Source organism: Hyperoodon ampullatus (genome assembly GCF_949752795.1).
Source record: "Hyperoodon ampullatus genome assembly, chromosome: 10".
Classification (NCBI taxonomy): domain Eukaryota; kingdom Metazoa; phylum Chordata; class Mammalia; order Artiodactyla; family Ziphiidae; genus Hyperoodon; species Hyperoodon ampullatus.
This window is the reverse complement of record NC_136923.1, coordinates 20083354-20105287: the sequence shown is the minus strand read 5'-3', so window position 1 is coordinate 20105287 and position 21934 is coordinate 20083354. Positions and strand designations below refer to the sequence as shown.

The 21934-nt window shown below is 41.6% G+C and overlaps 1 protein-coding gene across 7 annotated transcripts in view; it reads right to left on the bottom strand.

Moving 5' to 3' along the window:
- The window catches only part of FOXP1 (forkhead box P1), a gene marked incomplete at its 5' end in the record, with an annotated part of 227711 nt that overhangs the window by 54518 nt on the left and 151259 nt on the right, over positions 1-21934 (bottom strand). The gene's annotated exons all lie outside the window — the stretch shown is intronic.

The following is a 21934-nucleotide window of genomic DNA, read 5'->3' as shown; positions in this document are numbered from 1 at the left end:
CCAAAGGTGAACCAATCTGTGCTTTCCTCTTCCTGTGGAATTTACGAATTACTTTTGCACGGCACTCTACTTACAGCAAGAGTTAAATTTCAAAATGTGAACAGTCCAATATTATAAATGTACCACCACGTATGAAAAGTGCTTGACAGGCTTTTGTGAGAGGCAAACCCCTCTACTCAGACTGCAAAAGATTCGTTAAAAGGCTACAACTTATCATTTAATCTACCTAATGAAAATGATAAAATCTGTACTTGATTTTGAGATTCTCTCACTGTTTTCTACCCAGAATATTACATATTTTTCTCCCCCCTTCTGCCACAAACAGTATTCCCCAAATTGTATAATCTTTTCACCGGTTAAGTTTATCAAGCAAAGAAGAGTGCAATTAAATAAGTTAGAATAAAATAATTGAGAAAGACAAATGTATCCAAGTAGATGATTAACTTAAAAAGAAAAAAAAAAGCTAAGAGTGGCAGGAAGATTCTATCCCTAAAATTACTAACACCAAGAGTGAAAGAAAACTTGGCATGAACATGAAGGGGTTAATCCTCCCGTGGGGTTCCAATCAATAGGTAATGATTGGGCCACACGGATCCAGGTCATTGGATGCTTTGATCCATGCCACGTGGTGCTTAGAGAAGTGTATCTGTTGTACTTGCTGATGAACCATATTCTCAAATATTTTCTCTATTAGATTTCTGCATCCAGACTTCTTTCAGCCAAATTATTTTTACAGTCGTTTCCATAACCTTAGACTCTGTCAAATAGAAACATAAAACTGACATTAAGAGTTCCGTTTCGTACTAAAGCACACTGTCTTCAAGGAAAGGGCTATTTTGCAACTGACTCCACTGCCGCTGCCTGACTTTGAACTTCAAGCACACTGAATTATGATTTCTCTCACACACACACACACACACACACACACACACACACACACACGAGAGAGACCTGTAGTTTATATAACCCCCAGGATGTGTAGTCATATATTTTATCGATTCACATTCGTAGAGCAGACATACACAAATGCCACTTGTCCCTGACTTATAACATAATTAATCCACAGTGAATGTATTATGAACATTTAAACTAAGGGTCATGAATACCAAACACACGTATACACTGAACAATACTTTATCAAAGATCCATAGGTCTCCCTGTGGCTTTTCAATGATTTGCTTGGAAATCTAATAAAATTTGAAAATAATAAGCTAGTTTCCCTGACAATAGAAAACAAAGCTGGGAGACAACAACCAACAAAAAATGCAGAAAACTAACTTCGCAAAGCACTGAAAGGTGCCCCCATGAGAGAAAAGAATAACACAAGTGAACTAAGGTAGTTACAAGTGAGATTTCTAAAGCCCAATGATACAATGATATTCTCTGAGCAGTTACGAGGGTAAAATTCCATTGGACCGAAGGAAAGAATGACCACCTATCTTTGTTCACCTTCAGATTCTTTAAAGAATAAAAGAGGTATGATATGAAAATAGAATTTAAAACAATTACTGGCAACATTTAACATCCAAGAATCCTTCAAAGTACCAAGATGCTCAGAATATCTGAGAGGGAAAGACATCATTTAAAAAGAAAACTGTTCCTACCAATATCTTACAAGGAAAAAGAAAAAATATCCAACCATAATAACTCTTCTCTTTACCAATTTTATTAACATTATTTAAAGTATTTTCATAATCCTAAATGCATTAGTATGTTTGTTATAAAATCCTTGAAAAATCTTGAAAAAAATAACTACCTTCAAGTACACGTACACACACACACACACACACACACACAATTTTTGACAAATTAGGCATGAAGATTTGCATCCTTTTAAATTTTAGATAATTTTGAAAATACTCTCTCATGTTATCAACTAATCCTCAAAAGCTTCAGTTACTGATGCGTAACAGTCTGTCATATACCATCTTAGCTCGAGCTATCTGCCAAAATTGATATAACCATTCCTCTATTTTGGACACTGAGATTCCCTTCATGTTTCTAATATTTATGAATAATGTTAGAAATTAAATTTTACCAGGCAAAACATCCCAGTATATAACTGGTTTTTACTAGAAGATATATTCAGAGAAATGGAATCACTCAGTTAAATGAGTACTACGTTTTAAGACTGACCATTAATACTCCATTAAGTTGCTCTTGAGAAATGCTACATGCCCAGTACACTCTCAGCCATTATACCTATTTTGTGTGATTCTTTAGGTTGGAAAAGAGGAGCCTCAACTAGGATATAAAATTAGCATCATCAGTTAAAAACTGCCAATGGTTATTCTACTGTGCCTTGTGGGTTAAGCCAAGAGGATTCTGAAAGTAATAGTATGAAAGAATACACTGGGCTTCCCTGGTGGCGCAGTGGTTGAGAGTCCGCCTGCCGATGCAGAGGACACGGGTTCGTGCCCCGGTCCGGGAAGATCCCACATGCCGCGGAGCGGCTGGGACCGTGAGCCATGGCCGCTGAGCCTGCGTGTCCGGAGCCTGTGCTCCGCAACGGGAGAGGCCGCGACAGTGAGAGGCCCGCGTACCGCAAAAAAAAAAAAAAAGAATGTACCATGCCTTCACTAGAGGAATTTACAACTAGAAATAAAACTACACAATTCAGCACGTGTGCCACCTCCACCCTAACCCCCCTCCACCCCGTTTCTAGGCTGACTTATTTGTAAAGGCTCCTTGGACTGAATAAAAACTACTCTCCTCTAAGAATTTATTTTTGGTTCAACTTAATATCCTTATTTCAAAGAAAAGGACCAAGGACAACTCACTAAAGCCTCAGAAGCATCACCAGTCACACCTTGAAGGCTAGAGAAATGCCAACTCCTGGCACACGTACATATTTACATACTCAGTAGACCTCTTGAAAATGTGCCTCGGCATTAAAACTGTATTTTTAATCATGAAAGCATTATATGTTCTTATTTTTAGAAGTTCACCTCATGCTGTGTTGGCTCAACTTTGCCCCACCCTCGTCCCACACCTAAGGCAACCCTACCCTGGCCGACACTGCGGGCACCCCGGCACATCACCACACTGCACTCTCCTTCTCGTGGGCTCTAGTTTACAAACATGGAAACACGGGATACATACTGCTGTCACTTGCTTTTCATATTTGGACACTTTAAAATATACAACTGTCTGAAATAAAGTGCTTGGCTTTGAAAGGAAAAAGAACAGACTGGCAGTGATGCCCTGGTGGAGTATCTCTGCAAAGATACGTAAGATACTCTTAACACTTGTTGCCTCTGGGGCGGGGTACCGGGCATTGTGGTTGGGCGGGTAGCAGAGAAACGGGATTTTCACTGTATCATTTTTTTTGTATCTTTCGAAGTTTTAATTTTGTGCATTGTAGGTGTTTTTTGCTGTGCAACTGCTAAATATACGTATACATACACACACACACAAACCCATACAGAGACATACACACACATGAAAAAATCAAATGCTATGCAGGACTCGATTTCCAGCCTGCCACTCACCCTGATGCTGGTGTAGCAAATGCTGTATACTTGCTGCCTGTGTGGCTGAGTCTCACTTCTGGCCTTTCAGTCATTCTGGATGAAGCATCATTAGACCCCACCAGCTGTACCCCTGAATGGGAACTTTTCTGTTTCATCAGAGAAGTGGAACAAGCCTTTATACCCTTACTGCCTTTCAGGACTTGCCAAAAGGGACAAGATGGGAAATTAAAAAAAAAATGAGTACAGGAATTGTTAAACTTGAATGAATTTAGAATTTCATTTCCAGGATGAAACTTGATGGAAAAATGACCATCTCAACATCTGACGGTCAGATAAAGCCTGTGAGCCCCGTCATTTAAATAAACTGATTACAGGTAGCTCACCCATGTGAGGAGTATAACTTCTGAAAAGCTGCCAAGATCAGTGCTGAATAAATGCTGAATGAAGTGCTGAATAAATGGATGAATAAATAGATGTATTTGATTTTAAACGGATTTAAACATGCTTGCCCCAAAATTAAACTTCAAAACTTTAGGGTCAATTGTTTAATAAACTATTTTTTACTGTGAACTCCCAGGTTGAAAATTTTTAGGGACAGGGATCACAACTAGTTCATCTCTACCCACTCAGTACCTAACACAGAACATGGCCTCAACAGATGTGAGACACAGTCATACAGACAATAATATTATTCTATTTAATGTCTGTGTGGATATATACTAAATTAATGTTTGCCTTTTAAAAAACGTCTTGAAGGTAAAGACCAGAATGATGCCAATCCACTTGAGAAAAGAGCATTCTGATACCTTCTATTATTTACTTTTAGTCCAAATATTTAAAACGCAAATAGTACACAATCAAGAAAAGCCACATGATTTAAATTTCTCCTGATGACCCTTGGTATGTAAAAAATAGATATATTTATTAACACAAAACAGTGAGAGCATCTCAGGTTAGAAAGAACCAACTTGCCATAAAAAGTATAACTACACAAAAATAGGTAATAATTCCTGACATTACCTAATACTAAATACACTCTGTATTATTCAGTATGATGTAATGGTGTCACTGACATTTATTTAAGACTTGTTTTGGTATTTATTCTTCCTATATCAAAGTATACCAGCCAGAGCCTTAATTTCAACGCTGACTTTGGCCTTTGAGAAGATTTTACATAATGGTTATGGTTTTTCAGCGGTGACTATTCACTACTCCCTTCCTAAGTTCATTACTTAGCCAAAACTTGAACTAGAATCACTGCTAAAACTAAGAACAGCTTCTTACTGCAGCCTGTAGACTTTAGTGGCCCTTATGCTCTTAGTCCTGTAAGCTGATTTTCCCTGCGGTAGTAACCAAGAGAATCATCTTTGAAGGAGAGGAAAAGCACAGACACCTCAGAGAAAAGGGAACCCTCCTACACCGTTGGGAATGTAGACTGGTGTAGCCACTATGGAAAACAGTATGGAGTTTCCTTACAAAACTAAAAATAGAGTTACATATGGTCCAGCAACCCCATTCCTGGGCATGTAGCTGAGGGAAACTCTAATTCAAAAAAATACACGCGCCCCAATAGCCAAGACATCGAAGAAACCTAAATGTCCATCGACAGATGAAAAGGGTAAACTTCTTTCTTGTGTGGTATACGTACACAAAAAAGAATGAAATATTGTCATCTGCAGCAACATGGATAGACCTAGAGATTATCACACTAAGTGAACTAAGTCTGACAGAGAAAGGCAAATATCATATGATATCAGTTATATGTAGAATCTAAAAAAAAATGACACAAATGAACTTATTTACAAAACAGAAACAGACTCACAGACATAGAAAACAAACTTAGGGTTACCAAAGGGGATAGCGGGGGGAGAAGACAAATTAGGAGTTTGGGATCGACATACACACGACTATATATAAAATAAATAATCAACAAGGATCTACTGTACAGCACAAGGAACTATATTCAATATCTTGTAATAAACTACAATGGAAAAGAATCTGAAGAAAAAGGAAAAGCACAGACACCTCTCTGTACCTCGATGCCAATCTTCTTTTCTCCTAAAGGCACGCCTCCAGCTTTTCCTGTGCCCTGACCTACGTCCTCATGTCTGTCTTCTAAGTCTCGTCCTATTTGTTTTTTCCCTTTTCCAAATTTGCCCTGTTTGTTTTCTCAATTTCTGGTTCATCTGTAACAAAGGCTACATCTGGGCCCATTAGGGTTTATAACTTCTCCCCTTACCCCCCACCAATCAACCCCAAATTATAAGTTGTATTCCATTTCACTAGCACCTTGTTTGATATATTAAGTTATGGAAGACTGTTGGGCATTCTCTAACGGCTCCACCAATTGATGGAATACATTTTTCTAAGCTTCAATGAGGTATAATTCATATCCCATACAACTCATTCATTTGAAGTACATAATTCAGGGAATTCCCTGGCGGTTCAGTGGTTAGCACGGTCCAGTGGTTAGCGTGGTCCTCGGCACTTTCACTGTGAGGGCCTGGGTTCAATTCCTGCTCGGGGAACTAAGATACCGCAAGCCACAGGGTGCGGCCATAAATAAATAAATAAAGTACATAACTCAATGGTGTATATAAAGTATATAATGCAATATTCACGGGGTTGTAAAACCACCACCACAGTGTAATTTTAGACCATTTTATATCACACCAAAAAGAAACCCTGGACCCATCAGCAGTCACTCCCCTAGTCCCTGCCAACCACTAATCGACCTTCTGTTTCCAGACGTTTGTCTATTAACATGTGGTCTTATGTGTCTGGCTTCTTTCACTTAACATAATGTTTTGGAGGTTCATCCACACTGTAGCATGTGTCAGTGCTTCATTTCCTTTTTTATGGCTGAATACTATTCCACTTTATGTATCTAACACATCTTGTTTATCCATTCATCTGCTCTTCAACAGTTGGGAGGTTTCTACATTTTGGCTATTGTGAATAGTGGTGATACGAAAATGCAGGTACATGTACCTGTTTGAGTATATGTTTTCAAAAATTCGGGGTATATAACTAGGAGTAGAATTGTTGGGTCATGTGGTCATTCCACGGTTAACATATTAGCAGACTGTTTCCAAAGCAGCTGCACTACTATTTTTTCAAAATAACTTTTGAAATCACATTGTTGTAAAATAAGTTTCAAAGTTTGACTGAGAGGGGCGGCATTGTTTGAGGGTTCCAATCTCTCCACATCCTTGCCAACACTAGTTGTCTGTCTTTATCTTAGCCATCCCAGCGGAGATAAACTGGTACCTTTTTGTACTTTTGATTTGTGTTTGTTTAAAGATTAATGATGCTGAGCATCTTCTCATGTGCTTATTGATCATTTGTGTGTCTTCTTTAGAGAAATGTCTATTCAGATCCTTTGCCCATTAAAAAACACTGGGTTTTTTTCATTGTGGACTGCAAAACTCTTTTTCAGGTATATATTTTCTGCACGCAAGTCCATTATGAGATAGATTATTTGTAAACACTGATTCCCATTTTGTGGACTGTCTTTTCAGTTTCTCAATGGTATGCTCTGAAGCACAAAAGTTTTAAATTGTGATTAAGTCCAATCTTTTTTTTTTTCCCCTTTGCTTCCCTGCGCTTTTGGTGTCACATCTAAGAAACCACTGACTGATCCAAACTAATAAAGACATATTCCTATGTTCTCTTGAAAGAGCTTCAGCACTCACATTTAATCAATTTTGAGTGAATTTTTGTATTTTGTGTGAGGTAGGTGTCCAACTTCATTCTTTTGCATGTTGTCCCAGCACCATTTGATGAAAAGACTGTTCTCCTCCAGATGCACTGTGTTGTGTTGGCACCTTTGCCAAAAGCCAGATGAACATAAATGTAAAGATTGGAGGGTTGTTTTTTTTTTTTCTTTTCTCTCCTTTTTTTTTTTTTGCTTCACTTTTGCTGGATTTCTTCTTCCCAGATGTGCTACTCCCGTTCTCAAAAGAATTTATACTCAAAATATAAAAGAACTCTTGAAATCACACTGTTATAAAGTAAGTTTTGACGTTTGATTGGGGGGGCAGTGATAAATTTTTAATAAAAATAAAACTTGAGCAACTAAACGTTTTAAGGAATGAGTGCCTGGGGACAATTTTTGTTTTCCAGATCCTGTTGATCCTTTGTGTGCTGAAAAGTCTCTTCAGAATGTACTTGGTGCATCTCTCTGCCTAACAAATCAATGGAATGTAACGTAACCTTTTATTGAAGGTCAGTAATATTTCTCCATGGGGAGGGGTGGGTGCCAGGTGAATGAAAACCCCATTCCGCATTATAGATGCGCTGAAAACCAGGAACCCTGCAAGTCATGTAACTGCCCTGCCCTCCAATTCCTCATCGGAAAACCAAAGGGGGTCACACATGATGACCTGTGCTGCTTCTCCGAGTTGGGAACGCCTCCACCAAACTTCTACCAGTTATGCAGATGAAAGAGGGTGTGGCACAAATGACATACCTTGTTATTGACAAGATGAATGAGTAGGTGCTTAATGAGGATGGGTCAAAAGAATGAATGAGATCCACGCCCTTACCTCTGCTGGGGGGCAGGAAGCTCTCTTCTTCTAAACCCTTGCCCGCCCCCTGCAGATACAGACACCAAAAAGCACAACTAATCCCCTTTGCCCACTGGCCACCTGCCTCTTTCCCACCATGTTGGCTTTTCATCCATCCAGCCAATGTTAGTGCAATGCTGACCCTGAGGCAGGCAGCCAGGAGACTAATGATGAACACCAGTTCTCTGACAGACCACATCTGTGCCTGTCTCTGGCTCAAGTCTCTCCTTGTCTGTCTGTCTGCTTTCCAATTCTTTGGTCTCATGTCCATGCGCACACGCTTCTTTGTGCCCACCCCATAACACTGTCAGCCATGGAAACTTCCCCGCTCAGATCCATCACAGCCTATGACTTTGGTGACCAGGAGATGCTCATTCCTAGCCAAAACATGAAACTACTCCAGATACCTCAGGTTTCCAGAAAGGTGTTCTCTTCAAACACAGTTCCAGGGCTGTCTATTAATAAAAAGTACTTTCCACTAAACTGTGATCATAACAAGAGCACACGTCAGCGGAAGCCACTGCCGTTTTAAAGCTTTTCCTTTCTTTTGCTTTAATTCTTTAACGACAACTTACACAAAAGCGATCCTACTTTCCTTCTTTCTCTTTTCTCTTTACTTTTTAGTTCTTATCACATTTCCCTGACTTCTACTTTGCTACCACAACCTACTCTCAGTAAGATTTTAAGTAACATACCAAATTTCTTAGGTTGGAATATGGGAGCCTGAATTTGATTTCGAGTGATGAAGTGATAACTGAAAATAAAATATCATCAGACTTCAGATGCTTTTACACTAAATTTTCAAGAACGAATTGATATCAAGTATTTCTGATATGTACAATAAGTCTACTTGAACGAAACCAAACTAGTTGAGCTGGCTTTGGAACTTGATCACAGATGACCATACAAAAAAGAACAATGTAGATTCACAATAGCGGAAGAGATGATTACTTATCTATCGAGCACAATTTTCCATCTTAGAGTTTATTATTTGAATATTTCTCATACTAGAGTATACCTTCCTCAAAACCAGCCAGGAGTCAAATCCCAGTCTCTTGCAGTAAATAAAAGGACAGGTCAAGTTTCTTCATGTGTTATACGGTAGCATCTGGGGGGAAAGGTCCTACACCTGCCTTGGAAAGTGCAAATGATACATGGGAACAGGGGAAAGGGTGACTCAAACACTGTATCTTTTTTCCTGGTGCCTTTGTGGAAATGACCTTTCTCCTTTAACTTTCACTGAAAACACTTCAAGAAGCAAATGGGCTGCTTCTTTTATACTGAAGAGTTGGGACATGACTTCGGCCTTACATTTCCAGCACGCTGCCTTAATCTGAGCTCATTTCAGAAATACTCCACCTTAGGTGTTTATTAATCAGGTTTCCAAAAGCAAGTTGGCAATCAGCTCTATAATCTCACCGCAAAGAGATGGGTGTTTTACTGAAGCCCATTAAAGGGCCTACTCTAGAGCAAGGAAAGATGGAGTTCTCTGCAAACTGGGAGATGCACACACATGCTTCTCTCTTTCCCTCTCCCACGCAGTGAATCCTTGACTCTCCTTCCCCAGAACATTCATCATCTCAATTTTCTGCTGCTTTTCAAATCATGTTTAATTAGAGGATTTCACATTCCCTTGTGATATGATATTCATGAGGAAAACTTGCAATTGGAGTGACTGTGAATTAGTCTGTTAAGTGCCAGATTTGTGCTTTTAAACAATGATGGAGATTATTGTTATTATCTGCTCTCAATATTGTGCCTTGAGATGTGAGGGCTACCTTAAGTAACTTCACATCTGAAATACAAGCTATTAACTATTTACGTCCGTTTTTTTTTTTTTTTTCCTGGAAATACAAATTATCCTGAAAGAAATACAGCGTCACCTTTCTACAATGGACCCCATTAGGGCATGGGCAACTAATGTGGTGAGCTGGGTGACTTTGAGTGACATACAGATACCCTCGCTTTCATAGTTATGGATTCACGCTCATGTAGACTGGAAAACAATTTTGACTAATACATCAGATCTGTGACTTCTCAGGGGTAGCTTTTTATAAACCCTGTTTAAGTTAATCAGTTTCAAGAAAAAGTAAAAACTTGTAATATGTATATGCAGGTATGGCAAACGTTGAAGATGGCAAGAGAATGACTCAAAGATTGTTGTGTGGGATAAAAGGATTAAAACTGGATCTATAGGTAAGGATGCTCACTCTGCCTTTTTCCATTGCTAATCAAAGACTAATGCTTCTCAAATTCTCTTTTAGCTGTAAATCAATTGGAGATCTTTTTAACATGCAGATTCTAATCCAGCAGTTCTAGGGTGGGACCCAAGACTACGCATGTGTAGCACCCTCCTGGATAACGCTGATGCTGTTGGACCCTGGAGGACTAAGGAGCTTGAGAGCTCCCTGTTCTGGATCTGACCTAAAAGTGAGCGTACTTACAGAAACACACGTGAGCTGTCTTCTCTATTAACTGTGGGGTGAAAAGCAAACTGGGGATGGATAAATATGGAAAGCGGAGACACTGGGCAACCTCACCAAGCAATAGGTACAAATTCATAAAAACTCTCACTGGCCCGAAGTTATTTAAGAATTATATGCAATTCTTTTTTTTTTTTCTTTTTTTTTTAATATAATGAAACAGGTAAGACTAAAGGAAGTTAGCACCGGGAAGAGGCCATCATCTCCTGTTTCTATTCAGCAAACACCAGTTTCACGTTAGCACGGATCTACTGAGTGACTGTCTGCCAGGTACTCTACTGATCAGTAGTACCCCGGAGTAAACTGTTGAATCTGGGTTTGACAACAACTCAAAGCTTCACAGGTCCCAGACTCTAGGGCTGCCTTAGGTATCCTCTAAGCCTTCATGGCATCCCTGAACCTGGGAGGAGAGGATGTACATGTGAATAAGTAGGATCTTGAATTAACTTTTTTAGGAAGGGGAGTGATGCTCTTGGGCTTTTCTAGGAAACCAGGGTGTATCATGAAAGCAGGGTTTCAATCCACTTGGCATCCACTTGGCAGAGTACCATATGCAGTCAAGGCCCCTCCTCAGTAAAGAGAGGGAAATCCTACCAAAATATCCCAATAGGTGATATACACGGACTCAACGGTGGCCCACACGATGTCAGGAAGAACAAGAATGCATATTTCTACAAACCGGCAGATTTACTTTAATTTGTATTAGCCAAAAATATATCTAGCATCTCCAACTTCTGTTTCACAGATATCACGTCTAAGGATGAGGCTTATTTTATTTAAATTAAAAATGACTCGATTTAAAGAAAATAATATAAATTACAATAGTCATCTAAGCAGATACGGCAAACCTCATGACAGTGGGGCACACATTCAAATGACTAAACTTTCAGAAAACAAAAGCGCGTGAAGGAGTCCTCAAGGAGAGGCAGTCTGTAACTGGGTTTACTTCCTGAGTCGACAGTGACCCAGTGGTAAGTCTCTTTAATCTGAATTTTCAATAGGGAAGGAAGAGCCTCAGAATTATCCTTGACTGATGGGACAAAGACCCACAAAAGCCACAAGAGCACAGGGCAGTGTGTCGGATGCTTCGAGGACCACACCCTATCCTTTAGGACCAGGGAGCATCCTATGTGTAGACTATCGACGTTCAATCAGCTGCTTTACCAATGGTAAGAACTTGAGGTTGGGGGCCATGATGACAGGTCATCAGTCTGGCAGTTACTCTCTTCACCATCCCCTCCCATCTGGCTCTACCTCCCTCTTCAGATACACTGGGCAAAACACGCAATCTTGATTCTCAGAAGCCTGTGGCACAGCAAGACAACGGGGCAGAGAAGGAGAGGGGGAGAACCTGTGGGCTGGTCGGTGTGATCTGACCCATCGCCAACCCAGAGCGGGTGATGACAAAGGCCGAATGCCTGTTTGCACGGTGACGAGTGAAGGGATACATAAAGGAAAAGGACAAGAAAAGGCAGGCGTCCAGCTTTTGTTTCTGACACCCATAAGGGCGATCGCTATGCTGAGGTTGTAAGTGAGAGTTTCCCACTGGCAGCATTAACACTGGGATCTTGTTAAGAAAACAGAATGCTTTCCAAAGAGGGGCTGTGAGCAACTGTGTCAATACAGACACAGGGACCACTAATCCAAAAGATATTAACACCATTAGGCAGGCATGCGCATTACGTCCATGCAAGTGTTTGCACTGGTGAGTCACAAGGTCTGTGTGGAACCTTGTCCATATGTTAGAGGAAACCACAAGACCCGGAAAACCAAAGAGCGTAAATGAAAGTTCCAACACTAATTCTTCTCATTCAATCCCTGCCCCTGACACTCTGTGGAAGTCCGCACAAGCGTACTCCAGAACCAGAAAAATCACGTAACAGAAGTGTGAGGGCCACACGAGGAAGCAGGAGGTGAAGGGACAAGGGACTTAGAGAAATAAAGTGGCTCAAAACCATGAGGCACTTGCATTTATGTTTCCTAAGAATTACTTCCTACTTTATGTCATTCCTTTTACGTCTCAGCAGTACAAGATGCTTCATTAATGGTCACTGGATTAAACTCTTCTCTGCCTTTGATTCAGCATTTTTGGTTTGCTTGTTTGTTTGTTTGTTTGTTTTGGTTCCTGGGGGGCTTTTTTCTGGCCATGCCACGCGGCACCTGTGATGCTAGGTCCCTGACCAGGGATCGAACCCGCACCACCTGCAGTGGAAGCACGGAGTCTTAACCACTGGACCGCCAGGGAAGTCCCTCCGCATGTTTTACGAAACACCTACTTTGTGCTTAAGCATCGTGTTGGATTCCTAGATCAGAGTCTATAAACTGGGATCCGTAAGAAGATCCTCGGGAGGGTGCTAGGATAATATTACCACTTCTGTATGCATGTGTTAAGATAATATTAGAACTTTTGTATGAATAGATACTTGTGTACCTCTGTGTATACATTTCTCACCTGCTTACTCTTTAATTTTTATACTACAGGTACTATATTAAGCATGTATATAATTGATTAAAAGTATCTTTAGTAGGGGTGCATACTCAAAAGTTTTAATATTCATGGGGTGACTAATCAAACACACTTGGAGGTCATCGGTATAGACTGTGACTAAGTTCTCATCCTCTCCAGAAGAGTTCTGCCCAATTCCCCAGTTGAGGGGAAAGAGAGAGAATTGAACAGACGGCTGGAACATAAAATTCTGTAATATTTGATCTGGGCCTTTGAGTAGCAATAGAAGCTCAATGCTAAAAGGAATAGGATGAGAGAAGGCAGGTGACTAAAGCACAAAAAGCAATTTCAGACATAAAAAAAAAAAATTTAGAAAGACCCAGAGTACTTAACAAATGATTTAAAGGCCAACATCAGGAATTTTTAAAAAGTGAATTTTGTTCCATGAAATAGTTCACATTGGGTCACAGTCTCAAGAATTGTTCTCTTTGAAATGTTGAGTCTTGGCACTGGACCCAGACTGTCCTAAAGACTAGTGAATGATAGTTATCAAGATCCCTCCTCTGTCACTTTGAATCGGAGAAGGGGAAGAACGCCATGGAGTCAGGACCGCCGCTGGGAGGTCCCACAGCAGTGGTTCTCAGAGTTCGGTCGCTGGGAACTTGTCAGGGATGCAGATTCTTAGGCCTCACCCCAACTTACTGAATCAGAAACAGTAAGACTAGGGTCCAGCAATCTGTAGTTTAGCCAGTCCTCCAGATGATTCTGATGCAAGCTAAAGACTGAGAATCAATGTAACGAGAAATCCACATTTTCCCTCCTGTTTGGAGCACCTAAGTATCAATATCAACAAAGACTAACCAGGTACTTCCACAGCATCCGTGGCCAACGGGTAGCTACTACTATTAACGAGTTCCTGAGCCTTAACATCTCATAAATTCACTATATTCTGAACACGCGGTCTCTGCAGTGAAACGCAGCACCAACCACATGCCAGGCTGGCTGTGCTAGATGACTGCGATGCAGCAATTGACAAGGGACACGGAACCTTTCCTTCCTGGAGTCCACTGCATCCAAAAATCTCACCTGATGCAAACGTGGGGGTGTGTGTGGAAATACAGACGTGACGATATTCCACCAGTGCTCACGTTTAACAAACTATACACTCCATCACATTTTGCCTATCTTCATATCACTGCATTTTTTTTTTGGCGGTACGTGGGCCTCTCCCTGTTGTGGCCTCTCCCGTTGCGGAGCACAGGCTCCGGACGCGCAGGCTCAGTGGCCATGGCTCACGGGCCCAGCCGCTCCGCAGCATGTGAGATCTTCCCGGACCGGGGCACGAACCCGTGTCCCCTGCATCGGCAGGCGGACTCTCAGCCACTGTGCCACCAGGGAAGCCCATCACTGCATTATTTACACTGTGTTGGCAAGTGTCTGCCTCTGTGTTTGTCTCTCTAGACTGTGAGCTCCTTAAAGGAAAGGCCTACGTTCGAGCCATCTTTTAATTCTCAGAATCTATAGAGTTATTAGTATGTAAATGCTTAATAAAGGCGGCTTGAACGAATAAATGACTTTAACAATAAACAAGAGTCATTAATAGTTAATTAATTAAATCATCAATAATCATTTAATATTCACGGAGCACTGCCTATGTGCCAGAGACTAAAATGTGTACGAACTCATTTCATCTATGAGGCCAGGCTTGGTAACATACCCGTTTCACAGAGGGCGCACTGAGGCACACCAAGATTAAGTACGTGGAGTGGGCCGCCTGCCCTGGAATGCAGGCCATCCGGTTTGAGTCCACACTCCTAACCACTAAACAACAAAGCCGCCCCTGCACTAATCGAGGTAAGAGCCATGATCTAGCAAAACATGCCTCAAGGTCTTCTGCTTCTGCTGTGCCCTCTGCCTGGAGAGCTCTTCCCTGACTTCTTCATGTCTGTTCAAGGGTCACTTCCTCAGAGAGGCTTTGCCAAAAACCCATTTATCCAAACAGTGACCTTAGCCCCGCTCTTCCTGCTTCACTTTTTTTTTTCTTCAGATCTTAATTCTGTCTTTTTATTACGTGGTTATTTGTTTGTTCTATTTCTCTTCCACTGCAACATCAGCTCCATGAGGTCAGACTTGGTCAAGCTCACGGTTCTATCCCTCAAAGCCTAGGACACCTGGGACGGGGTTAGTGAAGTTTTGCAGAATAAGCGGATCTGCCTCAGTACTGTCTGGTGATTTCTGTCCTGCAAAGGCAGGCTTTTTTTGTTGAACTCTGGACAACTTCCCCATTTATCCTTGTTAAGTTTCTTTTACTTCTGCCTGTACAATCCTCTAATTTATTCAAACACTACTGGATTATTCCAGCTCTTGGTGTCATTTTTTTTTTCCTAATTAAAGTAAGCTGCCATTTATTTCTCACACTGATCTTTAACACGGAGACATCTTGTTCTTGTCGTAAATATGACTCATACGGAAAAATGTAAGTTGAATATAGGGGCTCATGTATACCAGAATGTTTCCATCAATATTTCAGATATAAAAAGGAGACATGAAGCCAGAGATGCCTGTCCAATTTGAAGGTCTCTAAGTAATCATTTCAGTTGAGTTTTTTAGCCTTTTGGATGTGTAACCTGAAATTCCACCAGATGACTAAAATAGCCCCTCTTGAAAGCAAATACCACATCATTTACACAAACACTTTAGGTTTCTCTTTCCTTTTGCCATAATACACCTTCAAACTCAACATTCACAGCCAGGATGTAAAATACACACATAGAACAGATCCTTCAAAGACAGACCTCAACATATTTTTTTTTAAAAAAGGAAAAAAAAGAAAGAAAGAGAAAGAGGAAAAAAAAAGAGAAAGGAAAGGAAAGGAAAGGAAGATCAACTTGCCATTCGACTGATTTCCTTGAAGACTATAAAAGGAATGAAATCTGAAGGTCATAAAAGTGTGCCTATTTGTTTAGGGAAGTCTTACAGGTAGTATAAATACCATCAGCTACAGTTGCTATGGGGTCTGTTTGTTTACCAAACGAGAATACAAATAGTTACACAAAAGCAGAACAACATTTGGGTATATAAATGGAGAAGGCTTTGCCTTCTGGTAAAATTTCCAAAGTGCCTTTTACAATGTTCCTGTTTTTCACCTTCTTCACTGGGAAATCTCTGTTTTCTAGATTCTCCCTTTTCAGTTCTAGCTCTCCAAGGAATGTCTTACTCTCAGATTTCTAAGGCTGGTAATGATTTGCTTTTCCTTTTCCCTTTCCCTTTTTTAAGATGTAAAAACTAAAACCACTAGCCCAGCAACCCAAACTGTACAATGAAAATAAGTTCTCACAACTGAAAATACAAAAAAAAAAGAGAGAGAGAGAGAGAGAGAAAAACAAAAGCTGCAGAGTTTATAGACAAATTCTAGGACAGGCATGTTATACTTAAATTGAGTTAATTCACGAACAACCACCCAGAAAGGTGTGTGTGTATATGTAAATGACTTTCTATGAACCAGGTATGTTTCATGGACCTGAATTATACCTGCTGGGTTAACCACTGGCTTCTAAAAAATAAAAGGAGGGGGGGTTAAGTGGGAAGGAAACCAGCAAGACTGTTCTGGAATTTCTTAGTTGAGCGTGTGTGTGCGCGTGTGTGTGCACGTGTGTGCGCGCGTGTACGCGACAACTCAGATCTGCCATTAAACAAACTGCACCACAGAGGCCGCTGTGAGTGGAGGGCTTCTCTTCACACTACATTGACCACGGTACCCACCAGGCACAGCCCCGGCGCCTTTCTGTGAATGGGACACGCTGCCATATGGACCAAGACACTGAACAAGCTGTACAAGTCCTGGCGACATGTGCCCAGGGGACTGTCCCGTAGTCACACCACCTGGGCTGTGGCAATTGTGCTCTGTCTGTGCAGAGGCACGGAGGAGCCCAGCAGGATGTTATTTCTGAGTACACACAAAAAGGAAAATTACAGTTAGGAGAATTCTCTGGCTAGCGTATCTGTTGCTCAATTCCCGAAATAGTTTCCCAGAGGAACGGTTATCTGCTTTATTCACACAGGCAGAAATGACAAGCTGGAACACATATTAACAATTTCCCTTTGTGAGCTTCCACTATTGTTTTAATGAGGAGAATATGCTTTGTAATATACTTAGGCCTTGACTGATCACAAAGCGGGGTGGAATAAAGAAAGTGAGGACGGCCGTACACGTGTGGCCACTCACTCGTATCACCCGAGCGAGCAGGTCTGCACAGTGGTGCCTCCCTTGGAAAGAGCCGCAGAGCCAGGCTGCCAGGTGGCCCTGGTGCAAAATGGCATCTTGGTAAATCTTGAAAAAGGACGTGCCTTCCATTTCAGCCTCTTGGAGAGGTTCCTCCTCACTGGGCCCCATCGCTGGCTGAAAAACACGGGACTCCTAGTTGTCATTTAAGCGAGAAGGCCACTAGGAGCTTTCCAAGTCACACAGCCTTCCGTTGACCCTTGGTCTCCCTTTCCCCTTTAGGATGGATCCAGAGCCACCAAAGAAAAATTTCTATTCAGTTAATCCAAGGGGTAAAGTGTACATGTCAATCAGACTCTTTTACAGGTAAAAGGGCAAAACCCAGTACACAGTGGGCTATGCCATCAGAGCTCCCAAAAGATGGGTCCTCACCATTCTTCTGTCATATGCTTTCCTTTTCACCCTTGGTATGGAACAAACGTTAAGAAAGCTAATGTATATTACGTGTTTCCACAAAAGTGCGAGCACCTATGAAATACCTGGGTGCCAACCAAGGGAGAGGGTGGGAAAAACCCTATCAGCAAGTCATCAGAAAAGAATGACTAACCTCCATAAGGAAAGAAAATGGGGGTTCAAAGCTGATTTTTCATGAGAAATCTGGCACATTGGACATGAAATGGCCCATGGTTGAGATTCATATTAGGCAGTATCCCAAGGGAGAAAAGAAATGAAAATCAACCGAATTTAAGAGAAACTTGTAAAACAAATGTGACTCTCCAGACCCATGATGTCATTTTATTGGAAAGTATTTATCATTTAAACACAATAAATAGAAAAAAGATTTATAGGGTCTAATGATGCTGTGTTATGGTAAAAGGCATTTTATTGAGATAAGACATAACAGCTGTTTGAGAATAACAGTTGAGTTTTTCTTTTCATCACCCCATGAAGCGAACAGTCAAGAAAATCCATAAGTTGATCCCCCAGGATGTGGCAGGTATTTTCAAGGTGTTCTCCCTCTGCCCTCCCTGAACGTGTGGAATGACGGGAGGTGACACGGCACCATGGCACACCACCCTAAGAGAACTTTTCCTTCTACGTCTAAAACCCAGAAGCAACTGGTTTCAAGCAGAAACAGGAAATGATCACAGCTCTTCTAAACGTGATGATCGCCAAACACCCAGCAGCACTTTGGGGCATGAAATGTTGATATGTCCCCAGGAGCGTCTTTCCGACATAAGCAGGGACAGTTTTGCCCTTAACAGGCGACTTCCCTTGCAGATAGACATGGGACAGCTGACGCTGCCAAGGGTCTGCTTTGGAGCAGAAAGCAGCACCTGAGTGTAGGCCTCTGCAATTGGCTGCACCCTTGTCTCTACAACACCTGACAGGACATGCCCCACCTACTTTCTATATTCTCCACTTCTCGTCACCTGTGTGCAGCACCCTGCCTTCCCTCCTTGCAAAAAGATGCGGCGGGGGAGAAGGACGGACCACAGAGAAACGCGTGGGGCTTCTCCCTAATTATGGCCCAATCTTGGAAGGCTACGGTCTGGTTCTGATCCCCAAGCTCTATCCCCTGGAGGCTGCAACCCAGAGTCTGGGGTGGAGTCCAGGTGGTTCTGATGAGCAGAGTGGTTCCCATCTGGGAACCAGCAGAATGTGGCAGCCACTGCAAGGACTTTAGGCTCGGGGACACGCTGGTTCCAGTCCCTGCCCGGTCCCTAACTAGCTGGTTGGCTCATGCAAGTTATTAATTTCCTCTGGGCCCAACACTACCTGTACAAAGAGGACAGGACCCCACAGGGTTGTCGTGAGGATACAATGGGAAAATCAGTATTAACGCTTCTGTCGAGTCCTTTATGCATTGTGACTGGCACAAAGTAATAGTTCAATAAAAGTTAGCTGCCCGATCATCCCCATCATATGCCAGCTCCTGATTCCTTCCAGCAGTAGCAGTACCTGTACCCTGTTGGCTCACACCGGAATCGCAAACCACTGGTTCTGTGGACTGAACATGTCTGGGAGCATCATCGAAATGTGGGGGGAAAACTCTGTTCTTTCCAGCAGTGCCCAAACCCAGGTCAACTGAGCATGCTAACCTGCAGTGCTTCTCAAGCTTGAATGGGCACGTCAAGGCCCCGGGGACTGGGTTAAAATGCAGACCCTGATTCAGTAGATCCACGGTGGGACCTGAGATTCTGCATTTCTAACGAGCTCCCACGTGACGCTGAAGTTGCTGATCTACAGCCTTTGAGGGGCAAGAATCTAGGGTAGGCATGACAAATAGAAATTCCCACACCCCATCTCAGACCAATGGAATCCAAATCTTCACGGGAGAGGCCTAGGAAGTAGTATATTTTAACAAATTCCTGTGACATTATCATCAGGCAATCTGGGAAACACTGGTCTGATGGTTAACATTGGAGTCGGCCAGCTTTTTCTGTAAATGGCCAGATGGTAAATGTTTTACTCTTGGTGGGCTATATGCTTTCTGCTGTGACTACTCAAGCCAGCCATTGTTTTTTGTTTTTTTTAAAACATCTTTATTGGAGTATAATTGCTTTACAATGGTGTGCAAGCCAGCCATTGTAGTGTGAAAGCAGCCATAGACTTTGTGTAAATGAATAAGCCTCACTGTGTTCCAATAAAACTTTATTTACAAAATAAGAAGCGGGCCGGGCTTGGCCGGTAGGCCATAATTTGCTGACCTGTGTAATAGATCAAATGCCTCAACCTATATGGGTAAGAAGTAGCAGTGAGAATTCTGAGGACAATTTGGGACAACGTGACTGCAGGTTCTCCAAAAGAATCTAATGGGGAGGGAAGATTTGGGGTCCCTAGTTTGCTCAAGTGCTTCAAATCAAAAGAAACACAAAAGAAATGATCTGATTTTCAAAATACAAAAAAAAAAAAAAAAAAAGGTTGAAATGAGGAAGACCTGTTCAGAGTCACAGGACCTAGAGCTTACTACTTAAATTTCTGGCTCCAGAGGCCCTAAATATGAATATGAAAATATGCAAAAGCTAAATGCTTGTGTAACCAGAAGAGTTCTGAAACCAAGCTTCTAGAATGTTAGCGAGGAAACCAAGGGCACCAATATTTATTCATCAACAGAGGATTTAGTTAAAAAAAAAAAAAAGAAAGAAAGGGAAACGAAACACCAAGCATGTCCACGACTCAGAGTCCCTTGCCTTTTGAAAACAGAAGGGCTGGTCAACACAAATGTTATTGTTATATAGTCAAATCCACGGCAATATGTCAAGAGGCCACAAATCAAAAACAGAGACTGTGAATCAAGTGAGGCTGTCTGAAAGTCCACGAGCCAAGCAAAAACCTTCAGGGGTTATTTGAAGGCAGCTGCCAGCTGGGAAGTGTGGAAATCGCAAGCAATTGGAATACACAGGGCTGTGTCAACAGATGAGAAGGAAAAGGAAGGTACCTTGCAGGGACAGGAGGAAGGTTAGGCCTCAGAGAGAGAGAAAGAGGTGCCCAATGTGGGTCACCTGATTCTGAGAATATGACAGCCTCAAAGAAAGAAGAGGCCGCACGACCTGGGATCTCTCCAGAGTTTAAAGAAACCTTTCACCAAATGCTTAAGGAAAACCTTGGAACAAATATTTAGAAGAGCTATGCATCTGAGACACATTCAAGTTATAAAACATCTACTAATGGTGGTTGAACTAAAAGCAAAAAGCTGGGGAGGATCAGAAAAAAGGACTATCTCTGACATGGACTACAGAAGGACAGCTGAAACAGAATAGAGACCAGATGATGTGTTCAATGAGGAAACGCAAGATTTATAAGGCAGGAAGGAAAGTCAGGATACACTGAAAGGAGGGAGAGGCTTGTTTTGCATCTGCCTGTGTGCAAATCCTGCATGGGGTCCATTTTTGTTCTTTATGTGCCGTTTCAGACCGTAAATGATTTATATTCCGCAAATCCTCTCCACCCACCCTCCCTTCGCGAGACGCCTAGGAACCTATCTGTATCCACCTTAACAGAGGGAACTCTAGGATTTTAAGTCAATACACGTTTTGTTGAATTGAATTTTCAAAATTTCTTTTAGGAGCACTGATTTTAATTTATCATAATTAAGTATTCACTTCTATACTGAATGGAATCTCTAAGTGCTGTTTTATGAAGTAAAAGAGGGACTTGAATTTCAATCTCGGCTGTGCCACTAACGAGTTCTGTGACCCCAGGTCACTTATTTAATCTTGATGGTTCAACTTCCTCACCTGTAAAATGGGTATAATAAACCCTGCTGTTTCCCAGCAGTCACGTGGCTAAAATGAGACATCCCTCCCAAAGGTAAGAGTTTAGCCAGCTGCTTGGCACAGAGAAAAAAAATGGATTCAATGAGAGTTCCCTGCCCTTTCCCTAGTGCACCATGATATACTGATAGAATTTTAATTCAGGCAATTACTTAAGTAGTAATTGCTATTTGTATTTACATAGCTGCTTTGATCCAAGAAGCTCAAAGGGCTTTACTAAATTTAGCATTTTAATAAATGTTTCATTTGCACGCCGTTGATTTTGTTTACCCACACCAAAACTTGGAATTTCCTAAAGCGAGACAGTCAGACAAGTTACGGAAACGAGATAGCTATCTTCGTGTTTACAGGTATCCCGGGTCGGAGATTTGTCTATTTACCAAAGAAGTCATGACGCCCTGGTCCTGTGGAATTAAATGTCAGTAAGAGGTATGAATGTGCCTGCTTCCCTCTGTAGCTCTCTTT